Below are 21,210 nucleotides of genomic sequence, written 5' to 3' on the forward strand. Positions count from 1 at the left end.
TATTACATATTTTTAAAATACTTAAACGTTTAATGAAGCCATGTTAGAAAAACAATATGAAAATTCTTTTTAAAAACTCCATAAAAGAATTACACATCTCAAAAAACAACCCCACCCCAAATACCCTCGGTATGCAAAATAAACATAAAAAAAACAAAACTCCAGAAAGGTATACATAGCCAAAGTCAGTCACAAAAACTCAAGGAAAATATAGGCATCCCCACTGTTTTAAGAACAGTCAGAAATGTATTAAGGTGTCAAATGAAGACTGTTACTAACGAACAGAAAAGGAGAGTCATTTGAACTGTCAGTAAGATGGCAACATGGGGAAGGGTGTCCTAACTGCCTGGAAACACGCACAGCAATGCTAAGGACGTGGGAGGGTAGAGTGATGCTGAAACACAGTCAACACCAACCAGAAAGGACGGGAATGCCTGTGAGGCTGCTGAAAAGAGACCCCCAACGCTGGCAAAATCGGGTGGCCCTTCTTGCACTACTCAGGTTCTGACTGCAGGAGGGGCAGAGGGTGGTCGATGTCCTAGTCCCTGTGTCTAAAAAAGTAATGAGGGGACAGGGTACAACAGGCAGCACGTAGAAAAGAGTCCCTGGGCTCTTTTCCAAAGCCAAGGGGAGGCTCCCTGGAGAAGTGAGCTTTGTGAATGCTCAGGCCCAGAGCCGCACACGAACGCAGCGTGCAGCAGGTGTGGCTGGGCGTGCACAGCTGGCGTCCAGTGACAGCCATGCCAGGCCTGTGCCTGTAGCAAGTGTACACCCCATGCATGGCCACCCCCAGGATGCTACTTCTTCTCTGGCCAGATGGATTCTGGAATGAGGCTTCTGCTATCGCTCCATATTCACCTTCAATCTGGCCTGGGTTTTCTAAAGTTTTATGCAACATGAGAAGCACACTTAGTGAGTGGTTCATATTTTTGAAAGATTATACAGTATTTGAGGGGAGATTTTCTTTTACCGGAACCCCATTTTCCAAGTTCTTCATTTTGCTGGGCATAATTTGATAAGACTTAGCCTATCTTTGTCCCTTTTACTTGAGGGCGATGCAGTGTGTATTTTGAATACGCCAGTGCGTGATCCTGAGAGGCCTTTCTTTGGTGAGTGTATCTTCAGAAACAGAATCAGGATCCATCTTCAGAAATTTTCTTTCTTCCTGAAGACTCATTTCCACATGTCAAGTATAAACTAGGCCTATAAACTCTAGTGAGTGGTTTCATGTAACCATCCAAACAGTTTCTGTTTCAGTTCCAAAAAAGGTAATTTTTTTCCTCCAGCCATTAAATAGCTCAGTATTTTTTGTTGTTGTTGTTATTGTTTTTTTCTTGGCAGGGGGCAGGGCGGCCGAGAGTGGGGTTTTCCACTGCTGCTGTTGGGTTTTCTTTGGTGATAGGTGATGAGATGTTTCAGAAATCAAGCCATCTTAATACTAGTTGTTTAAAATTCAATATATAATACTAATGTTAGGTTTTTACAGAGTTTGAAAAGCTTGACAGAACATTTATAGGTAGGGAGGATTCTACTTAATTTATAAGGGTAGCTTGGAAGATACGTTTTAGTTTTCAGAATTACAGTATGTGACAATTAACTTTGTTTTAAAAATTTTTTTATTTTTTATATTACGTTAGTTATCATAAGTAACAGCAATTAATTTGGAAAAGAGAAATGGCCTAGAAGGAGATACGAGGAAACTTAACACTGGTCATCTTTGGAGAATAGGAATGGAAGGTTTCACTTTCTACCTTGACATTAAAAAAATTAGTTAAAAACAGAATGGTAGTTATGTGTCTTAAATCTGCCTTTCCAATTAATAGAAAGTAACAACTACTGAGAAGAAAAATGATATCTATGAACATTGGTGATCATCACATTAAGCCTTTGTATGATCAGTTACAGAGTCTGCCAGAGACTTTCAATACAGCATAAATGCTTTCACTCTTAAGTATTATTTGTGGTATGTATGTTTGTCCTCTATCCTTCCATCCACCCAACATCTGTCTACCCAGCTATCTGTATCTGCTAAGAAAGAGAAGTGCAGCTTGGTTTCTTTTGTGTGAGGAAAGAGCTTAATTGCTCCTCTATCTAGATGATCTTGAAAGAGCATTATTTTTGATGTTTGGCAAGAGGGTAAAGTACTTAGTAGTTTTCAACAATGGTGTGTGGGACATTGAAAAGGTAAATTGTATTGGTGTGAAATCTTTTATTTTCAGTGTTCTGAGATTCTTTTTTTTTTTTTTTTAATGACAAAGTCTCGCTCTGTCATCCAGGCTGGAGTGCAGTGGCAGAATCTCAACTCACTGCAAGCTCTGCCTTCCAGGTTCAAGCGATTCTCCTGCCTCAGCCTCCTGAGTAGCTGGGATTACAGGGGTGTGCCACCATGCCTGGCTACTGTTTTGTATTTTAGTAGAGATGGGGTTTTACCATGTTGGCCAGACTGGTCTCAAACTCCTAACCTCATGTGATCCACCTACATCCGCCTCCCAAAGTGCTGGGATTACAGGCGTGAGCCACTGCACCCGGCCAAGATTCTTATCTTGGTAATTTTTTGCACAGAGAACTCAGCTCCCTATCGTACCACATTTTAATGAGCTACACGGTAATTTATGACTTGTGCTCTTTCCTTTTCTAATCAGCTCATCAACACCAAGACCGTTCTATGTCAATTTACTTTAGAATTGAAATTTTACTTTTTGTATATTGCTGTTAGGTGGCTTGTATTTGATTTGGGGGATGAATAGATTTTGAGTCAGCTTTTGCTGCTTAACAAACCACTCCACAACTTGGTGGCTTAAAACAACAGCCATTTATTTAGTTCACCATTTTGTGGTTTGGCAATTTCAGCTAGGCTCAGCTATGTGATGGTTCTCATTTCCTCTGGGCTCACTCATGAACATGCCGTTAGATGGATAGTCTCACTCACGTATCTGATGGTTGGCTAGTGCTACAGGGATACCTGGGCTTTGTGAGTCTCATCATCCAGCAGGTTAGCCTGGGCTTGTCCACGTGGTGGCTTATGGGTTTCTCTAAAGCAGTAAGAGAGGGCAAATGCAAATGCTTAAGAACTTTTCAAATCTCTGTTTGCATCATGTTTGCTATTGTCCCATTGGCCAAAGTGAGTTGGCCAGCTGAAATTCCAAGGATGGAGAAAAACTCTACCTCTTTGTGGGAGGAGCTTTAAAATTATACTGCAGTGGCATGAACACAAGGAGGGAAAGAATTTGTGGCCATTTCTACAATCTGCCATAAATGTACTCGGGACTTCCCACCTTGGTTCAACGGATATTGTCTTTATTTTGTAATATGTCTAGAATCCAACCACTTCTCACTATCTTCTCTGCCTCCTTTGCTACCTCTTAGTCCAAACCACTATCATCTTTTGCGTCCCAACAGGTTCCCTGCTGCTTCCATCTTTTCCCCTGTGTTCTACACAGCAGCCAGAGCAAGCTTTTAAAAATAGAAGTCAGATTATGTCACTCCTCTGTTCAAAACCTTCCACTGGCTTCTCATTTCATTCAGAATAAAATTTAAATTACCTTCTGAGGCTACAAAACTTTACATGATGTGGCTCTTTCTTTGACCTCATCTTAACTCACTGCTCTTAGCCACACTCCCTCCTTGCTGTTTCTCAAACACACTAACAGGCCGTAGGGCTTTGCATTTGTGGTTTTCTCTACCAGATACTCAGCATGTCTCATTCCTTTACTTCTTTAAGGTCTCTGTTTATATGTCACTTTCTCAGAGAGGCCGTCAATGATACACTATATAAAATAACATTCTTGCTTACCAGTCTCTGGCTTGCTGTATTTTACTCCTTAGACTTATCACCACCTGACAATTGTTTATTTTCTATCCCCTCCAGTTTGACTGTACGCTCCATGAGGGCAGTGACCTTGAGTATTTTGTTTGCTGTTTATCCCTAGTACCTAGAACAGTGCCTAGTGCAGGGTGTATGCCACTTAAGCCTCAGCAGAATCACTGTCCAGTGACATTCATCACCTGGTCTTAGTGTTGGCTCATCCCTAGAAGTGAGGTGAGGTCTGTGTCCCATTGTTGCTGGGCTAGAGGCAGCTGATTTCCTCCCATTCTTTGATGCTCAGCTGGACCAGTATTGTGATATTTAAGGAAAGGTTCATCCTATCCCCTTTTGCCAACAAAAGTTTAATTTGATGACTTTGTGGTCATTTTTCTTTATAAATACCCATCTTCATGGATTTAAATATATAATCATTGTATGCTTATGGTTTACATAAGTGTATAAATATTCATATGTATGTTTTTTTGAAGAGGATGGCACATGGAGCAAACACTTTTTACTTAGGCATGGATGCTCAGGTAGTGGTGTTGATGCCTTCTTTGTGTACTCTTGAAATTTCTGCAAGCTCCCAAACCTTTTTATACTCAGATCTATGTACCAAATTGCTCAGGTCCCAGTGGGCCAGACTTCCACTGAGTGTTAGCTAACTCAGGGATAGAGTTGCTGTCCTTCAAGTATAATTTGTCTGTCAGATGGCTTTCCCATAGCTGATTCTCAGGCTTTGAATATGGATTCTGTTAGTCCACAGGCATTGACTCCATTTGCAGGTGTGTGTTTGTAACATATAGTCAAACCTCTAACATTTGGAATAATGAGATGAGATGGGAATGAGTAGGAGGAAGGGCAGCCTGGTTTAGTGAAATATGAGAATATTTAAAAATAGGCCTGGCACAGTGACTCACGCGGCCTGTAATCTCAGCACTTTGGGAGGCCGAGGCGGGTGGATCACTTGAGGTCAGGAGTTCAAAACCAGCCTGGCCAACATGGCAAAACCCTGTCTCTACTAAAAATACAAAAATTAGCTGGGTGTGGTGGTGTAGATCTGTAATCCCAGCTACTCGGGAGGCTAAGGCACGAGAATCGCTTGAACCTGGAGGCAGAAATTGCAGTAAGCCGAGATCGTGCCACTGCACACCAGCTTGGGTGATAGAGCAAGACCCTGTTTCAAAAAAAAAAAAAAAAAGAAAGGAATATTTTAAAATAAAGGCAATTATGTTAATTATATGATTTTTAAATTATAGCGCACGTCATAGACTAAGATACAACTGGGATATGAGTCCCATAAGCAACTGTAAGGGAAATATTTGCAGTCTACACAGGCCTAGAGAAGAAGTGAAGGATTTTAAGCAGCAAAGTCTGTGTAAGAGTTATTTGACTCAGACTTTGAAGGCTAAAGAACCAGATAAATCTAATTTCTTGAAACCTTTGATTTAGAAAAGTTACTGATTTTTATATTAATGGACCTGAAGATGTTCAGGTGCAGATTAACTTGTACTTAATTAGAATCACATTCTTCAAGTGTAAAATAGAAATTTTGCAGTGGAAAAGCTGAGACATGTGATTTATCTGCCTGGCTTCTTCTGGACATTAAGGTAACTCTCACTGGAGATGTCTCCCATTCCAGAAGTGGACATTTATGTTTCGCTGCCCCAAAGCTGGTTGAATTAGAAAGCTGGAAAGCAAAGCAAGAGCTTTAAATATTTAGTGGAAAGAGGGTGCTGATAATGACAGTTGGGATTGTGGGGCTCTTCTGGACTCTGGGTTCTTATGAGAGGAAGGGTTAAGAACATCCCCTTTTGGGGAAGACAAGCTAGGACTTCAGTCCAGTTTTGCCGTTTACTATTGGAGTGATCTTAGATAAGTTATTTAACCTCTATGCCTCAGTTTCCTTGGTGGTAAAAAGGGGGATAATGAGAGGGCTCATACTTTAGAGTTGTAAGGATTCAATGCAGTGATATGTGGGAAAGGCTTATTGTAGATGCTCAGGAAATGTTAGCTAATATATATAGAAGGCCTATTTTCTTAAGAATTCACGAAAATGATACCAGAAGGGCTTAAATGGGCACCCAGGACACAGTTTTATGTGCCATTGTGGTCCCTATGAAACTAGTGAATATATGCAGTTGTTTTGTGAGAGTGACAGAACAAAGAGTGACAGAGGGAGGGGGTTGCCATAGCATTGGGGTAAACAAGTGAGCGGCGTGGTCTAGAGAGGAAAGCATTTGTGTGCACAGTGGCTCCAAAGAGGTGTGTGAGGTGTGCAAGGAGGGAAGAGCATACACCTGGTAATGGGGGCCTGAGAGCTGCAGGGGTTGGAAGATAACACTGGTATGTGTAGAAGTGTGTGTGGGGGTGGGAAGGAGGGTGGAGTAAGGATTTATGGGCTTGGATCAGGCTATTATGTTGGATCCCAAAGGCATTAGGTGCCACTCAGGCTAGATCTCTACAAAGGGGAATAACACAAACTGAGGCTCCAGAAGAAAAGAGTTCTTTCTGTGGGTTTATGCTAGATTCCTAGGGTCAGGCTTCTCAAACTTATCTAATCAAGTGCCCCTAGGCATAAGATAGTTACCCTTGCTGGGACCTGCCCGGTGGCTCGCGCCTGTAATCCCAGCACTTTGGGAGGCCAAGGTGGGCGGATCACGAGGTCAGGAGATGGAGACCATCCTGGCTAACACGGTGAAAACTCATCTCTACTAAAAAATACAAAAAATTAGCCGGGCGTGGTAGCGGTCGCCTGTAGTCCCAGCTACTCGGGAGGCTGAGGCAGGAGAATGGCGTGAACCCGGGAGGCGGAGCTTGCAGTGAGCCGAGATCGCGCTACTGCAAGGACTCCTGCCTGGGCAACAGAGTGCAACTCCGTCTCAAAAAAAAAAAAAAAAAAGAAAAGAAAAAGAGAATTACCCTTGCTGCAGTTTTTTTTTGAAGTCTTGTTTTTTTTATTTTTTATTTTTAAAAATTCAGAGATTTTTACATTTCATAATATATTTGTTTCTTTTCATTCTAAACACTGGTGTTTTTAGTAAAGTTAATCGCACCAAGGGAGAAGTGCCATGTTTATCTTATGGCTTCTAAAAGAAACCCACACTGCCCTTCTTTTTTTTTTTTTTTTTTTTGAGGCGGTGTCTCGCTCTGTCGCCCGGACTGGAGTGCAGTGGCCGGATCTCAGCTCACTGCAAGCTCCGCCTCCCGGGTTCACGCCATTCTCCTGCCTCAGCCTCCCGAGCAGCTGGGACTACAGGCGCCCGCCACCTCGCCCAGCTAGTTTTTTGTATTTTTAGTAGAGACGGGGTTTCACCGTGTTAGCCAGGATGGTCTCGATCTCCTGACCTCGTGATCCGCCCGTCTCGGCCTCCCAAAGTGCTGGGATTACAGGCTTGAGCCACCGCGCCCGGCCCACACTGCCCTTCTGAGATTAATCCAGGAGCAAGGTAATTAACAGTTAGGGTAGTTGGATGCCAGGAAAGAGAGAGGTCTTTAGAAGGGGCCTTGTACTCATAGCAGGTAGGCAGTTGGTATTCCCTCATTGCTTCTTCTAGGCCTCTGCGGCCCCAAATCCTTTCAGTAAGGCAACTTGTGGTTTTTTGAAGGCCCACTGACGGTCCTTTAGTGCTCACTGCTTACCCAAGCTACTGAGATTCTTCCTTGTGCCCACTGCAGCAGTGGCCCGGGACAGGAAGTAAGGTACATTTAATACTCTTGTCCCAGGCTGGGCGCCTTGGCTCACACCTGTAACCTCAGCACTTTGGGAGGCTGAGGTGGGCGGATCACTTGAGGCCAGGTTTTCAAGGTTCCTCTATGCTGTGGCATGTGTCAGCACCTCATTCCTTTTTATGGCTGAATAATATTCCATTGTGCCACATTTTAAAAATCCATTTATCGGTTGATGAACATTTGGGTTGTTTCTGCTTTTTGGCTGTTATAGATAATGCTGTTATGAACATTCATGTACAATTTTTGTGGACATACTTTCAGTTACCTTGGGTAAATATTATACCTAAGTGGGATTGCCGGGTCATATGGTAACTCTGTTTTAACTTTTTGAGATATTGCCAAACTGTTTTCCATAGCAGCTCCACCATTTTACATCCCCGCTAGGAAGGCATGAGGGATTTAATTTCTCTAGATCTTTGCCAGCACATGTTATTTTCTCTCTTTTTGATTATAGTCATCTTACTGGGTGTGATTTGCATTTCCTGGATGGCTGATGATGTTGAACATCTTTTCATGTTCTTACTGGCCATTTGTATATCTTCTTCGGAGAAATGTCTGTTCAAATCCTTTGCCTACTTTTGGATTATCTTCTTGTTATTAAGGTGAAGAATTCTTCTTATATTCTGGGTATAAGTCCCTTATCAAATATATGATTTGCAAATATTTTCTCCCATTCAGTGGGTTGCCTTTTTTTGATGGTGCCCTTTGAAGCATGGAAATGTTTACATGCTCAGAAAATATTTGTCAAAGAATGAATGAAAGAAACACTACCTTTTCTTGAAAGTCTTGCCTTACTTTACCCAACGTTGTCATTTTGTCTCTTGGATACCTAGGGTGTATGCTTTTTTCGTGCTGATTATAATACTCCCCACATTGCTTTGTAATTTATTTGTAGTATTTTCTCCCTCACCCAGTGATACCTTGGGAGGCAGATGCTGTGTCTACTATGTTCCTAACTGAGTTTTGGGTGTGGGTAATAGGGTAGTATGTGGTGGTCACTGAATGTTGCCTGAGTGAATGCATGGATTTCTCTGTGGAAGCCTGTCAAGTGAAAGAGGGGATGCATCTGGTCCAGATTGTTGGTCTTCAGTTTTTATGAACCAGCTTAGATTCAGATTGTAGAGTGTATGCAGAAGGCTGTGATTCTCCAGCTTGCAGTCCATACTTTATCAGGGACTGCTTGGAGGCAGATGAGCTCAAAGAACTCAGCCTCCTTGCATGGGCTTCTAAGTGTGGGGAAGGGGTGGGGAGAGCAGAGTGAATGGCAAAGCGTTCAGTGTGTGAGCGGGTTGTCATTATTAATGTATTATAATAATACATTATGTTTATGTGAATTTCTTTAATTTTAAAGTGGTCACTACCAAGGTGAATTGTCTTCTTAACCTCTATTAGAGGTGTAAAGCTGCTTTTGGCATCTTTGGAAACTTCTTTTGGAGCTACCAGATTAGATGATCTTAGTAATATTTATTTATTTATTTATTTGACAGAGTCTCACTCTGTCGTCCAGGCTGGAGTGCAGTGGCACGATCTCGGGTCACTGCAGCCTCCGCTGTCTGGGTTCAAGCAAGCATATCTGGCTAATTTTTGTATTTTTAGTAGAGGCAGGGTTTCACTATGGTGGCCAGGCTGGTCTCAAACTTCTGACCTGAAATGATCCACCCGTCTAGGCCTCCCAAAGTGCTGGGATTACAGGCATGAGCCACCACGCCTGGCCGGTCTTAGTAATACTTTAAGATTTCTTTCAGCTCTAAGATTTCATGACTCAAAACTTTGTCTTCCCCGTGAAATCTTTCTGATTACTTTAGTCCTTAATGATCCCCATCTTCTTAACCTAAGTCATGCAAGACATATTTATGTGAACAGCACGGTATCATTCATTCATTCATTCAGCAAACATTGCATTAGGAACTTGGCTAGATGCTGGAGGAACAAAGATGACCAAGACAGCATTTATTTAATGATGTTTATTGAACACATATTTTATGCTATGCCCTGGGAGTAAAGGGTGACTAAGACTTGCGAGGCACTTGCATTCTACAGGCCATTGCTTTTCATGGATGTAGGTTTTCTTTTCCCAATTAGACTGTAAGCCTTGTTTTTTGTATTTCATTCCCCCAAACATATAACACGATGAGTAAGTAGTTTCTCAAGCAGTACTTGATTGACTCCTTTTCCCTCTTTTTTTTTTTTGAGGTGGAGTCTCACTTTGTCGCCTAGGCTGGAGTACAGTGGTGAGATCTCAGCTCACTGCAACCTCTGCCTCCTAGGTTCAAGCCGTTTTCCTGCCTCAGCCTCCCAAGTACCTGGGACTATAGGCGTGAGCCACCACGCCTGGCTTGTATTTGTATTTTTAGTACAGGCGGAGTTTTGCCATATTGGCCAGGCTGGTCTTGAACTCTTGACCCCAAGTGATCCTCCTGCCTTGGCCTCCCAAAGTGCTGGGATTACAGGTGTGAGCCACCATGCCTGACCAATTGACTTCTTAGATGTGTTTGCTTTTTGTTTTTGTTTTTGATTGCCAAGAAAAGTTTTGCTTGCCGAGAAAATGTGAGAGGTTTTTGGAACTTTGAAATTTATAATCTATACAATACGTATAGGTCTTGGGCAAGTGGATACTCAGGTGTCATGGTGGAAATAATCCATACCTGTGCCTGATTCTTGATTGGGAAGAAAAATTTGGAAGTAACTTAGAGAGTGAGTCAGAACTTCTCATATTCCCTAGCTCTTTTAATATATTTCATTTCTGAATAATGAAGTGATGTATTCAAATTTTGCACTCAGAGGACACTGGCGTGTGATTTTGGTACTGCACGCTTAATCAGAACTTGAAAGAGTTTTTGTTTTGCTTTGCTTTGCTTTTAAAACTAGGACTCTGGGCCGGGCGCGGTGGCTCAAGCCTGTAATCCCAGCACTTTGGGAGGCTGAGACGGGCGGATCACGAGGTCAGGAGATCGAGACCATCCTGGCGAACACGGTGAAACCCCATCTCTACTAAAAATACAAAAACTAGCCGGGCGAGGCGGCGGGCGCCTGTAGTCCCAGCTACTCGGGAGGCTGAGGCAGGAGAATGGCGTAAACCCGGAGGCGGAGCTTGCAGTGAGCTGAGATCCGGCCACTGCACTCCAGTCCGGGCGACAGAGCGAGACTCCGCCTCAAAAAAAAAAAAAAAAAAAACTAGGACTCTGCCCTTTTTAGTAAAGCATATTGAGGGTCGGAGAGGCATACTGATTGGGATTTTTCCAAGTGGTTTTCCTCACATCCCGACATCCGAGTCTTTTAAATAAGGACTTTCAAGGCCCTCATGCAATTCTGGTAGTTTCAGTATATCTAAGAGAAGACAGATTATTAATGATTTTCAGATGTGAAATTCATTAAACTATATAATAAATTAAAGTGCTTTTGGGGAAGGATAATGGTAGGGAGTATTGAAACAGAACATCTAAAACAATTGTTTTCCTTGCAGTGTTAACATGTGATATAAATGTGGTGTTTTTGTCTTTACTGCTTGCCTTATGTTACCTCCTTGCTCTGGAACAGTTGTTTTCAGACTTCAGTGTGCATAAGAATCACCTGAGAAATTGGTTGGAGTTGTTGATTTGCTGTCTTTTACCTGGGGATGTGCAGTCCAGATGGTTCAAATGCTTTTTGAGCAGACTGGATATTGCTTTGGAAGTGTCATAATGTTCGTTTCTAACCTCTACATAGTGGTCTGTTCCTGCCTGTCACCTCACACCCCGCATTCTTCAATGACCTCAGTGCCTTTGCTCTATTCATTCCTCCCAAGATGGAAATTCATCTTCTGTCTCCTTAAGGCTCAGCTCAAGAGGAGGCCTTCCCAAGAAGCTTTCTGCCTAGTCTAGCTCACTCTGATGATGCCTTTCCCAAAATCCCTCTGTACATGCAGTAGTTGAAAAAAAAAAAAAAAAAGGCTAACTTTTGCTGTTTGGCTCTTGTAGGTATTATGTAATTTTTTATTTATGGTCTGTATTGCTCGTTGGACCATTCCTGTATATTGCACTGCTTTACTGGTTATCTTGGTTATCTTTCTTTTTTTTTTTTTTATTTTTTGAGATGGAGTCTCGCTGTGTCGCCCAGGCTGCAGTGCAGTGGCGCGATCTCGGCTCACTGCAAGCTCCGCCTCCCGGGTTTACGCCATTCTCCCACCTCAGCCTCCGAGTAGCTGGGACTACAGGCGCCCGCCACCTCGCCCGGCTAGTTTTTTTTTTTTTTTTTTTTTTGTATTTTTAGTAGAGACGGGGGTTTCACCATGTTAGCCAGGATGGTCTTGATCTCCTGACCTGTGATCCGCCCGCCTCGGCCTCCCAAAGTGCTGGGATTACAGGCTTGAGGCACCGCGCCCGGCCTGTCTTGGTTATCTTTCAAGGTTCCCATGTACAACTTCAGAGATTGTGCAGTGCATAGTATTAATGTGCTGTTCCTCTGTCTTTGTATTTTTGTTTTTGAGATGAGGTTTCTTGCTATGTTGCCCAGGCTGGTCTTGAACTCCTGGGCTCAAGGGATCCTCCCGCTTTAGCCTCCTAAGTAGCTGTTACTATAGGTGTGTGCCACTACACCTGGCTCCTTTGTCTTTCTATGTAAAAAATAGTTTATTTCTCTTAATAAGATTTCAAGTGCCTTGAAAGTAGGAATAATCTTAGATTTTGTATTTTTCATAGCATCCAGTAACTTTATATTTAGCCTTCTCCTCCTTCTCCTCCTTCTCCTTCTCCTCCTCCTCCTCCTCCTCCTCCTCCTTCCCTTCCCTTCCCTTCCCTTTCTCTCTTTCTTCGTCTTCCTCCATCTTCCTTCTTCTCCTTCTCTTTCTCCTCCTCCTCCTTCTCTCCTTCTCCTTCTTCTTTCTTTCTTTCTTTTTTTTTTCTAATTTAAGACAAGATCTCACTCTCACCCAGGCTGGAGTGCAGTGGCGCCATCTTGGCTCACTGTAACCTCCACCTCCTGGGCTCAGGTGATCCTTTCACTTCAGCCTCCCAAGTAGATGGGAGTAAAGATGCGTGCCACCAGGCCTGGCTAACTTTTTAATTTTTTGTAGAGGTGGCATCTGTCCATGTTGCCCAGTCTGGTCTCCAGTTCCTTGGCTCAAGTGATCCACATGCCTTGGCCGGCCTCCCAAAGTGCTGGGATTATAGGCATGAGCCACTGTGCCTGTCTTCTTTCAATATTTTTAGTCTGCCAGGCATGGTGGCTCATGCCTGTAATCCCAGCACTTTGGGAGGCCGACACAGGTGGATCGCCTGAGGTCAGGAGTTCGAGACCAGCCTGGCCAAGATGGTGAAACCCCGTCTCTACTAAAAATACAAAAATTAGCCACGTGTGGTGGCGGGCGCCTCTCCCAGCTACTTGTCAGGCTAAGGCAGGAGAATCACTTGAACCCGGGATGTGAGGTTGCAGTGAGCCGAGATCCCGCTGCTGCACTCTAGCCTGGGCGACAGTTCAAGACTCTCAAAAAAAAAAAAAAAAGAAAAAAAATTAAAATCAGTTTCATATAGTGGAAATATGGTGGTATTCTTTTGTCTTATTTGGGAGAGTAGAACTGCACTAACGGAAATGATTTAGGATTCAGCCACAGAATCTGAAATTTGTTGAATTTTTTTTTTTAATTTTTAGAGCTCATTTTCTACCTGAGCTTCATTTCTGTTAAAGTTTTCTAAGTATGCGACAAGTAATGTTTTAAGAACCATTAAGGTACTGTTCATTGAATATCGTCTTGTAGAATATAATGTTGCTAAAGATTTTGATGTAAAGATTCTAGTTAGAAGCCTTGAGCTAAGTTTTTCTGAATCTTGCCCTGCCAGCCCTCCCACCCTCCAATTTGGTTTTCGGTGTTCTTAAAAACAAAAAACAAAAAAACAAAAACTTGTTTAAAGTTACCAGAGTCATGCATGTATTTTTGTAGAAAATACAGATGAACAGATGATTACCACTTCAAACATTTTGGTGTGTATTCTTCAAGCTTTTTTGTAGGGGTAGTGGTGGTGGCAGCTGTGTTTGTATGGGCTCATGGTCTTACTAGACCAAAACAATTTTTTTTGGAGGACTACTTCTAGCCTATCCCAATATAGTAATTAGTCTGATAAAAATTTAATAAGTCATCACTGTGGTAATTTATGATGATGCCTTTTTATCAAGTCAAATTGAGTAATTGACTTATCTAATTAGTAGTAGTAGTATATCTCCTAGTCAGATCAGTGCCTGGTTGACCCACAAGACAAAACTTTTGAATATAAAGCAGTCTTCTAGTGTATTAGGGAGTATGTGCTTCTGCTTTAATAAACTGTGTATCCTTTTTGAGAACCACTGAGGTGTGGGTGTTTTTTGTTGGTTTGTTTGTTAATTTGCTTTTTAAAAAGTATTGAAAACTGAGCCAGAATAGTTTTGCTTATAGTTTGAGGAAGGAGAGTGTTCATGTTCAGCTTCTCTGCATTTTGGAGAATGATACACAACATAATGTGTACGTTTCTCCAGTTGCGTTTTCATCCGTCCCATTTTCCAGGCAGACTAGAATCCATGTAACTGCTGACTAGTGCCATTACACAGTGACACCAGCTCATAGGAGGAGTATGGTATAGTAGAAGAGAACAGGCCTTGGAGATATGCGGCTTTCTACCTGTACGTGACCCTTAGCAAGACCTTCTTAACCCCTTTGAGTCACAGTTAAGCTTATCTGTAAGATAAGAGTAAGCCCAAACACAAAGGATTAATTTGATGGATAAAGTCTTAAGGTCCCGCCCTGTTTAATTCCTTACTTCTCCACATGGCCTACCATGAACTACCACCTTTATGATGGCCAGCAGGCATGAATTATCTTGAACTTCATTTTCGCTTCTATTTAAGTGGAGAAGATATCCCTTTTCCTGTTTATTAAATTCATTTTTCTGTCTCCTGGATTTCTCTCTGCTGCCTCTTCACTTTATGGGTGATCTCTTTTTGATTATCCTGGCTCTCTTTGTCCTTTTCTTCTTGGTGAACTCTTATTGATCTGACATGGTCACCTGAAGGAAGGTAGCCTCCTGTGACTTCGCCGGCTTCAGGGAGATGCCCTGTCCCCAGCACTCTTACAGCACTCTTCTCACAGTGGCTTTTGAGGTTTACTCGCCTGGTTTCCTAGTACAATGTAAGCTCCCTGAGGACCAAAGATTGTCTCTTCATTTACCTTGTGCAGGGCCTAGGTTAATGAGTTGAATGAATGGTGAATGGCAGCTCTAAAGAAAAAGCGCATAATTTTTGATTTAGGAGCAGTATCCAAAGTGCGTTAAGATCATGGACTCTGGGGCCATGTTGCTTAAGTTTAGACCCCTGCTCAGCATGTACCCTTTGACAAGAGCCTCAGTTGCTGCTTCTGTAAAGTGGGGCTAGTAACAATAGTACTTATTTTATAGTGTTATTGTGAGAATTAAGTGACCCAATAGATGAGTAGGGTGGAGAGCAGTGTGGCACATAGAGAGTGCTCACTTAAGAATTAGCTCTTTACTGTATATGTGTGTGTGTGTGTGTGTGTGTATATATATATATATATATATATATATATATATTTGGATATAGAGACTCACTCAATCTCCCTGGCTGGAGTGCGGTCGTGTAATCTTGGCTTACTGCAACCACTGCCTCTCAGGCTCAAGCAATCCTCCTGCCTCAGCTTCCCGAGTCGCTGGGATTACAGGCATGTGCCACCACACCTGGCTAGTTTTTGTAATTTTTGTAGAGACATGGTTTCACCATATTGCCCAAGTGATTTTCCCGCCTTGACCTCGCAAAGTGCTGGGATTACAAGCGTAAGCCATTGCACCCGGCCTAGCTATTGACTATTACTGTATTTCATGAGCTTTCAGACACCTTTTTCTGATAGTTTTCTATTGATTTTTGCTTTTATAAAATTTTATAAAATTTCAACATGGTAATATTTATCCTACCTATAGATGGCATTTGAGTATTGTGGTGGGAGTATTTTCTTTTTCTTTCTTTTCTTTTTTTGAGACGGAGTCTCGCTCTGTCGCCCGGGCTGGAGTGCAGTGGCCGGATCTCAGCTCACTGCAGCCTCTGCCTCCGGGGTTCAAGCAGTTCTCCTGCCTCAGTCTCCTGAGTAGCTGGGATTATGGGCGCATGCCACCATGTCCGGCTAATTTTTGTATTTTTATTTTTTATTTTATTTTATTTTATTTTTTTTTTGAGACGGAGTCTGGCTCTGTCGCCCGGGCTGGAGTGCGGTGGCCGGATCTCAGCTCACTGCAAGCTCCGCCTCCCGGGTTCATGCCATTCTCCTGCCTCCGCCTCCCAAGTAGCTGGGACTACAGGCGCCCGCCTCGTCGCCCGGCTAGTTTTTTGTATTCTTTAGAGTAGAGACGGGGTTTCACCGTATTAGCCAGGATGGTCTCGATCTCCTGACCTTGTGATCCGCCCGTCTCGGCCTCCCAAAGTGCTGGGATTACAGGCTTGAGCCACCGCGCCTGGCCATTTTTGTATTTTTAATACAGATGCGGTTTCACCATGTTGACCAGGCTGGTTCGAACTCCTGACCTCATGATCTGCCTGCCTTGGCCTCCTAAAGTGCTGGGATTACATGCATGAGCCACCGTGTCCTGCCAAGTGGGAGTGTTTTCATCATGCCACCTTCTGTGGGGTCCTCATGGCAAGTGAGATGTTGAGCAGGATGAGTCTTGTCACCCTCAGAACTTGGAGAAGGGAAGTTATGGGTGTCAGGAGGCAGGGCAGCACCTCCTGCCTCTAAATCTGGTGCCCTCTGCTTCATGCTGTGTTGATGGTTCCATTTAAAAAAACAACTTCCAGCTGGGTGTGGTGGCTCACATCTGTAATCCCAGCACTTTGGGAGACTGGGGCAGGTGGATCACTTGAGGCCAGAAATTTGAGACAAGCCTGGCCAACATAGTGAAACCCCATCTTGACTAAAATTACAAAAATTAGCTGGGCATGGTGGCGTGCGCCTATAATCCCAGCTACTCGGGAGGCTGAGGTGGAAGAATTGCTTGAACCCAGGAGGTGGAGGCTGCAGTGAGCTGAGATCTTGCCACTGCACTCCAGCCAGACCGACAGAATGAGACCCTATCTCAAAAATATAAAAATTAACAAATAACCCCAATTTTTATTCGGAAATAATTTTAGACCTAAAGTAGCAAAAATAGAGACTCAGACTGCTTCCCCTAATACTGGCAACTATCTTTTCCATTGTTTTTTATTGCTGAGTATGGTTCCGTTTTGACTATATCTCACCACCATATTTTTTAACAGCTTTATTGAGACGTAATTCATGTACTATACAGTTCACTCTTCAAAAGTGTGCAATTCATTAGTTTTTAGTATGTTCACAGAGTTGTATAACCATCTCTATATTTAGAACATTTTTATCACCTCAGAATGAAATTCTGTACCCATTAGCAGTCACTCCTCATTCCTCTCTCTACCTTTTCTCCCCAGCTACAGGCAACCACTAACCTACTTTATGTATCTCTGGATTTGCCTATTCTGGACATTTTATGTAAAATTTCCACCATCATTATATCTCATTAACATTTTCTGTGCAGGTCCTGGCTCTCCCTCTTACAAGTATCTGACTGTGGCCTTGTCATTTAATTTGTCTCTGCCTTGGTTCCCTGATTTGTAAAGTGGGAGATAATAATAGTATGTAGATGTAGGGTTGTAAGAATTAAATGAGTTAACATGTGAAAAGCAGTTGGCTCCAATTTGTACTCTATAAATTTTAGCTGCTGTTACACTAGGATGTCATAGTCTTTCTTTTCTTTTTTTTTTTTAAGAGATGGAGTCTCACTCTGTCACCCAGGCTGATTGTATAGTGGTGCAGTCATAGCTTGCTGCCACCTTAAAGTCCCAGGCTCAAGAGATCCTCCCACCTCAGCCTCCTGAGTAGGTGGGACCACAGATGCACTACCATGCCAGGCTAATTTAAAAAATTTTCTTGTGGAGGTGGCAGTCTTGCTATATTGCCTATCTATGTTGCTCTATTGTCTCAAACTCTTGGCCTCAAGAGATCCTCCTGCCGTGGCCTTCCAAAGCCTGCTGTGTCCACCCAGGGATCTGTCATATTTTTAACTGGTTCATTTATAGTCTTCCATATTGGTATTTATTGTTTCTGTGTCATTACCAGTTAACCATACAAGTATGTAACAATTATTCATATCAGTTTTAGTATTTTGTCCTACATCCTGAGTTTAGAATTTAGTCAATGTGAACTATTTCCTGTCACAAAGACTTAGTTGGTAAAAAGAACTGCAGCATTTGGCATTGTAAGTATGCATCTTCATTTGGCACCTTAGTGTATTTATTTGAATGAGAGGTGATGTACCCATCTGATTTAGTTAAAGTCAAAATAAATCTAGGGCATTGGTTTCTGAAAACCCAAGTTTTGCTTTCATTAAAGTGAATTTCTTTCAAGAAAAGTTGCTTTTGAAACTAATTTTCTAAAAACACATTTATTTCTCATAGACTTTCAAGATCAAAGAGGAGATAAGAGAAATTCATAGTGCCCAAAACATACCCATCCCCACCCCCTCTATAGATGGGAAAACTGCTGAGGTATAATTTGAGTGATCTGCAGGATAGTTAAATGAAGCTTGAGAAATATCTGTTTATAATAGTTATACATTGTCAAAATAATTTTCAACATAAATAATGAGTCAAATCCAGATTAGGACGTGGCAGAGGGATTGTGAAACACCGGACAAAAAACTGGAGATATTGGGCTAGGAACCAGAAGGTCTGGGATCAGGACTTGTTACTAGTCAGCTCAATGACCCGGAGCAAGCCACTTAAGTTCTTTGGGCCAGTTTCCTCATCTGTAAAATGAGACAATTGCACTAGAATAGATGGTCTCTTGGGGCTTATCCAGAACAAACATTCCATGGTTTCTTTCTTTCTTTTTTTTCTGAGATAGAGTCCTGGTCTGTCTTCTAGGCTGGAGTGCAGTGGTGCGATCTCAGCTCACTACAACCTCCTTCCCCTGGGTCCAAGTGATTCTACTTCCTCAGCCTCCCAAGTAGCTGTGATTACAGGCATGCACCACCACACCTGGCTAATTTTTGCATTTTTAGTAGAGACGAGTTTCACCATGTTGGCCAGGCTGGTCTCGAACTCCTGACTTCAGGTGATCCACCTCGGCCTCCCAAAGTTCAGGGATTACAGGTGTGAGCCACTGCACCCAGCCTTATTTCTCATAATAACAAGATACTACCAAATATTGATTAATTTAGAGAAATCTCTAAATTTGTGTTTTTGCTGCTCTTTTTCTTATCCTTATTACTGCCATAACCCTTCTAGTTTCACAGTGAGGTGGCTATTTTATGATTTGTATTTTTACATTTCTGCTATCATATATATTTGTCTCTCTTTTAGACAGCTCTGACCTGTGATACGTTCAAAATTGTATTAAGGTTGTAGATACAGATACTCTGACTGGGTAGTGGAGCTCAAACGAAAACCAACCTTCTCTCTTTGGTGGTGGAAATGGAAGCTGGCACATTCTGTGTTCCAGTGTGTCCTGGGGCCTTTTTATGAGTAGCTGCATTTCTTAAAAAATGCCTGTGATGAAGTAAATGTGCACATATAAATGATTTTCATGACTAATTTTGATTTTAAATTTGGAAATACAGTTTTATAGGGGGAAAACATTGGTACCTGACACACAATAAATTTTCACTTACGATTCCTAATATTTACTTTAAAGAGCCGTTCTGCTTGTAACTAGGCAGTTTTATATTTCATAGTCTCTGCCAGTGGTTTCTAATTTTGGGCCACGAATGCTGGAGAGGTATATGAAGTTGTTATAAGGGATTTGATTATCCAAATGAACCCCTGTCTGCAGACCGATTTGTGCTGGTGTTTTTCAGATGTATATAGGGATTTGTGACTAATGAAGATTTATTTAAGGCTGGATCATGCCTGTGATCCTAGCACTTTGTTAGGCCAAAGTGGGAGGATTACTTAAGGTTGGGGAAGTCGAGGCTGCAGTAAACCATGTTTGTGCCATCTCACTCCAGCCTGGGTGACAGAGTGAGACCTGTCTGGAAAAGAAAGAAAAGATTTATTTGAAAGTACTTCCTGAATTCATAAAAATGTTTTGTTATTGTGTTTTCTTTAGTGATATTAATAAAGATCCAAGACACTTAAAAACCTTCCAAAGGTTCATATATACAAAGCTTGAAAAACATCCTTTTCTAAAACCATGTCAAGCAAAGCATGATGTAGACTGAAAAAGAAAAAAGAAAAGAAAAGGATGTCAAGAAGTTAGTGAAATGGACAGAGAAGTCAACCTGATAGTATACATTTGTTTAAAAGCATGCATATATTACATAGTTTCTTCTGTAAGTAGAACTTAGAGAATTTAAGCAACCTTTGCTTTTTCACTGAATAAAAACCACACTGTTTGTCTTTAGGACATTAAGTCTCAAGAAAAAAACAACAAACATTTAAAAAATCCCTCACTTGGTTGATACTACCTGAAAAAGCTCTCTAAATTATAAAGAAGTGATACTAAGTTCATTTCTGATAAGATGGTTAGTTTTGTTGACTGAATTGACATCATGCTCAAAATAATACATAAGCTTTGGAACTAAATTCAGTTATTGCCAGAAGTTCACCACATGCCAAATGTATTATATTCTAAGTGAATAAGAAAATGAGATTTATTGATATTCATAATAGAAATATTGAACAGTAGAGAAGTGTGATGCCTGGTGATGCCACTAACATGAGTATGTTTCTGGCCATTAGAGGAGGACGTTGTATGACATCTTGCATCCATCATTGATCTATCTTTCCACTTTCTGCAAAAACACTGAGCAGTTTCATGTGTGTGTGTTTTTTATTTTTTTGAAATGGAGTCTCCCTCTGTTGCCCAGGTTGGAGTGCACTGGTGCAGTCTTAGCTCACTGCAACCTCTGCCTCCCAGGTTCAAGCAATTCTCCTGCCTCAGCCTCCTGAGTAGCTGGGATTACAGGCATGTGCCACTACGCCCAGCTAATTTTTGTAGTTTTTGTAGAGACGGAGTTTCGTTTACCATGTTGACCAGGCTGGTCTCGAACTCCTGACCTCAAGTGATCTACCTCTGCCTCCCAGAGTGCTAGGATTACAGGGGTGAGCCACCGCACCGGCCAGGTTCATGTGTTTTTTTTTTTGTATTTTTTTTTTTTTTAGTAGAGACGGGGTTTCACCATCTTAGCCAGGATAGTCTCGATCTCCTGACCTCGTGATCCGCCCGTCTCGGCCTCCCAAAGTGCTGGGATTACAGGCTTGAGCCACCGCGCCCGGCCCATGTGTTTTTACACTCATGTAGTTACCCTGTATTTTTTTAGTTATCTTTGGAGATGGAAGAGATGTGGATAATCCAGAGATGATGCTTGTAGTCAAGAAAGAATAATTGTGGCCTTTTGATGGGGAGCCAAGTTTTATGAAATGCCACAGAGTCAGTCTTCAGATCCAGGGTTCTAATTGGCTAGAGATCTTCAAAGTTATTTTGCCATATTGTTGTTTGAAGGGAAAGGAAATACTATCACACGTTGATATATCTCTATATAAAATGGTTAGAAATGGTATCATATAGGTATTGTATGTTTGTGATCATAACTGCCTGAATAAAGATTAAAATGTCATGGGAAAATAGGAAAACTTAAACAGAAGGAAATAGAGAT

General features: G+C 42.0%; 1 protein-coding gene across 6 annotated transcripts in view; it reads left to right on the forward strand.

Moving 5' to 3' along the window:
- Window positions 1-21,210, forward strand: part of PPP2R5E (protein phosphatase 2 regulatory subunit B'epsilon) — a 182,831-nt gene that overhangs the window by 32,072 nt on the left and 129,549 nt on the right. The window contains exon 1 of one of the 6 annotated variants that reach the window (XM_033187791.1): window positions 6,040-6,108. The exons of 4 other annotated variants lie outside the window; for them this stretch is intronic. The gene's annotated coding sequence lies outside the window, so the exon portion shown is untranslated. Of the gene's footprint in view, window positions 1-6,039; window positions 6,152-21,210 lie in introns of those variants that run through there. One more of the 6 variants, XM_033187790.1, reaches the window with a different exon arrangement.

This window comes from Trachypithecus francoisi, unplaced genomic scaffold, assembly GCF_009764315.1.
Source record: "Trachypithecus francoisi isolate TF-2019V2 unplaced genomic scaffold, Tfra_2.0 Lachesis_group3, whole genome shotgun sequence".
NCBI classification, from domain to species: domain Eukaryota; kingdom Metazoa; phylum Chordata; class Mammalia; order Primates; family Cercopithecidae; genus Trachypithecus; species Trachypithecus francoisi.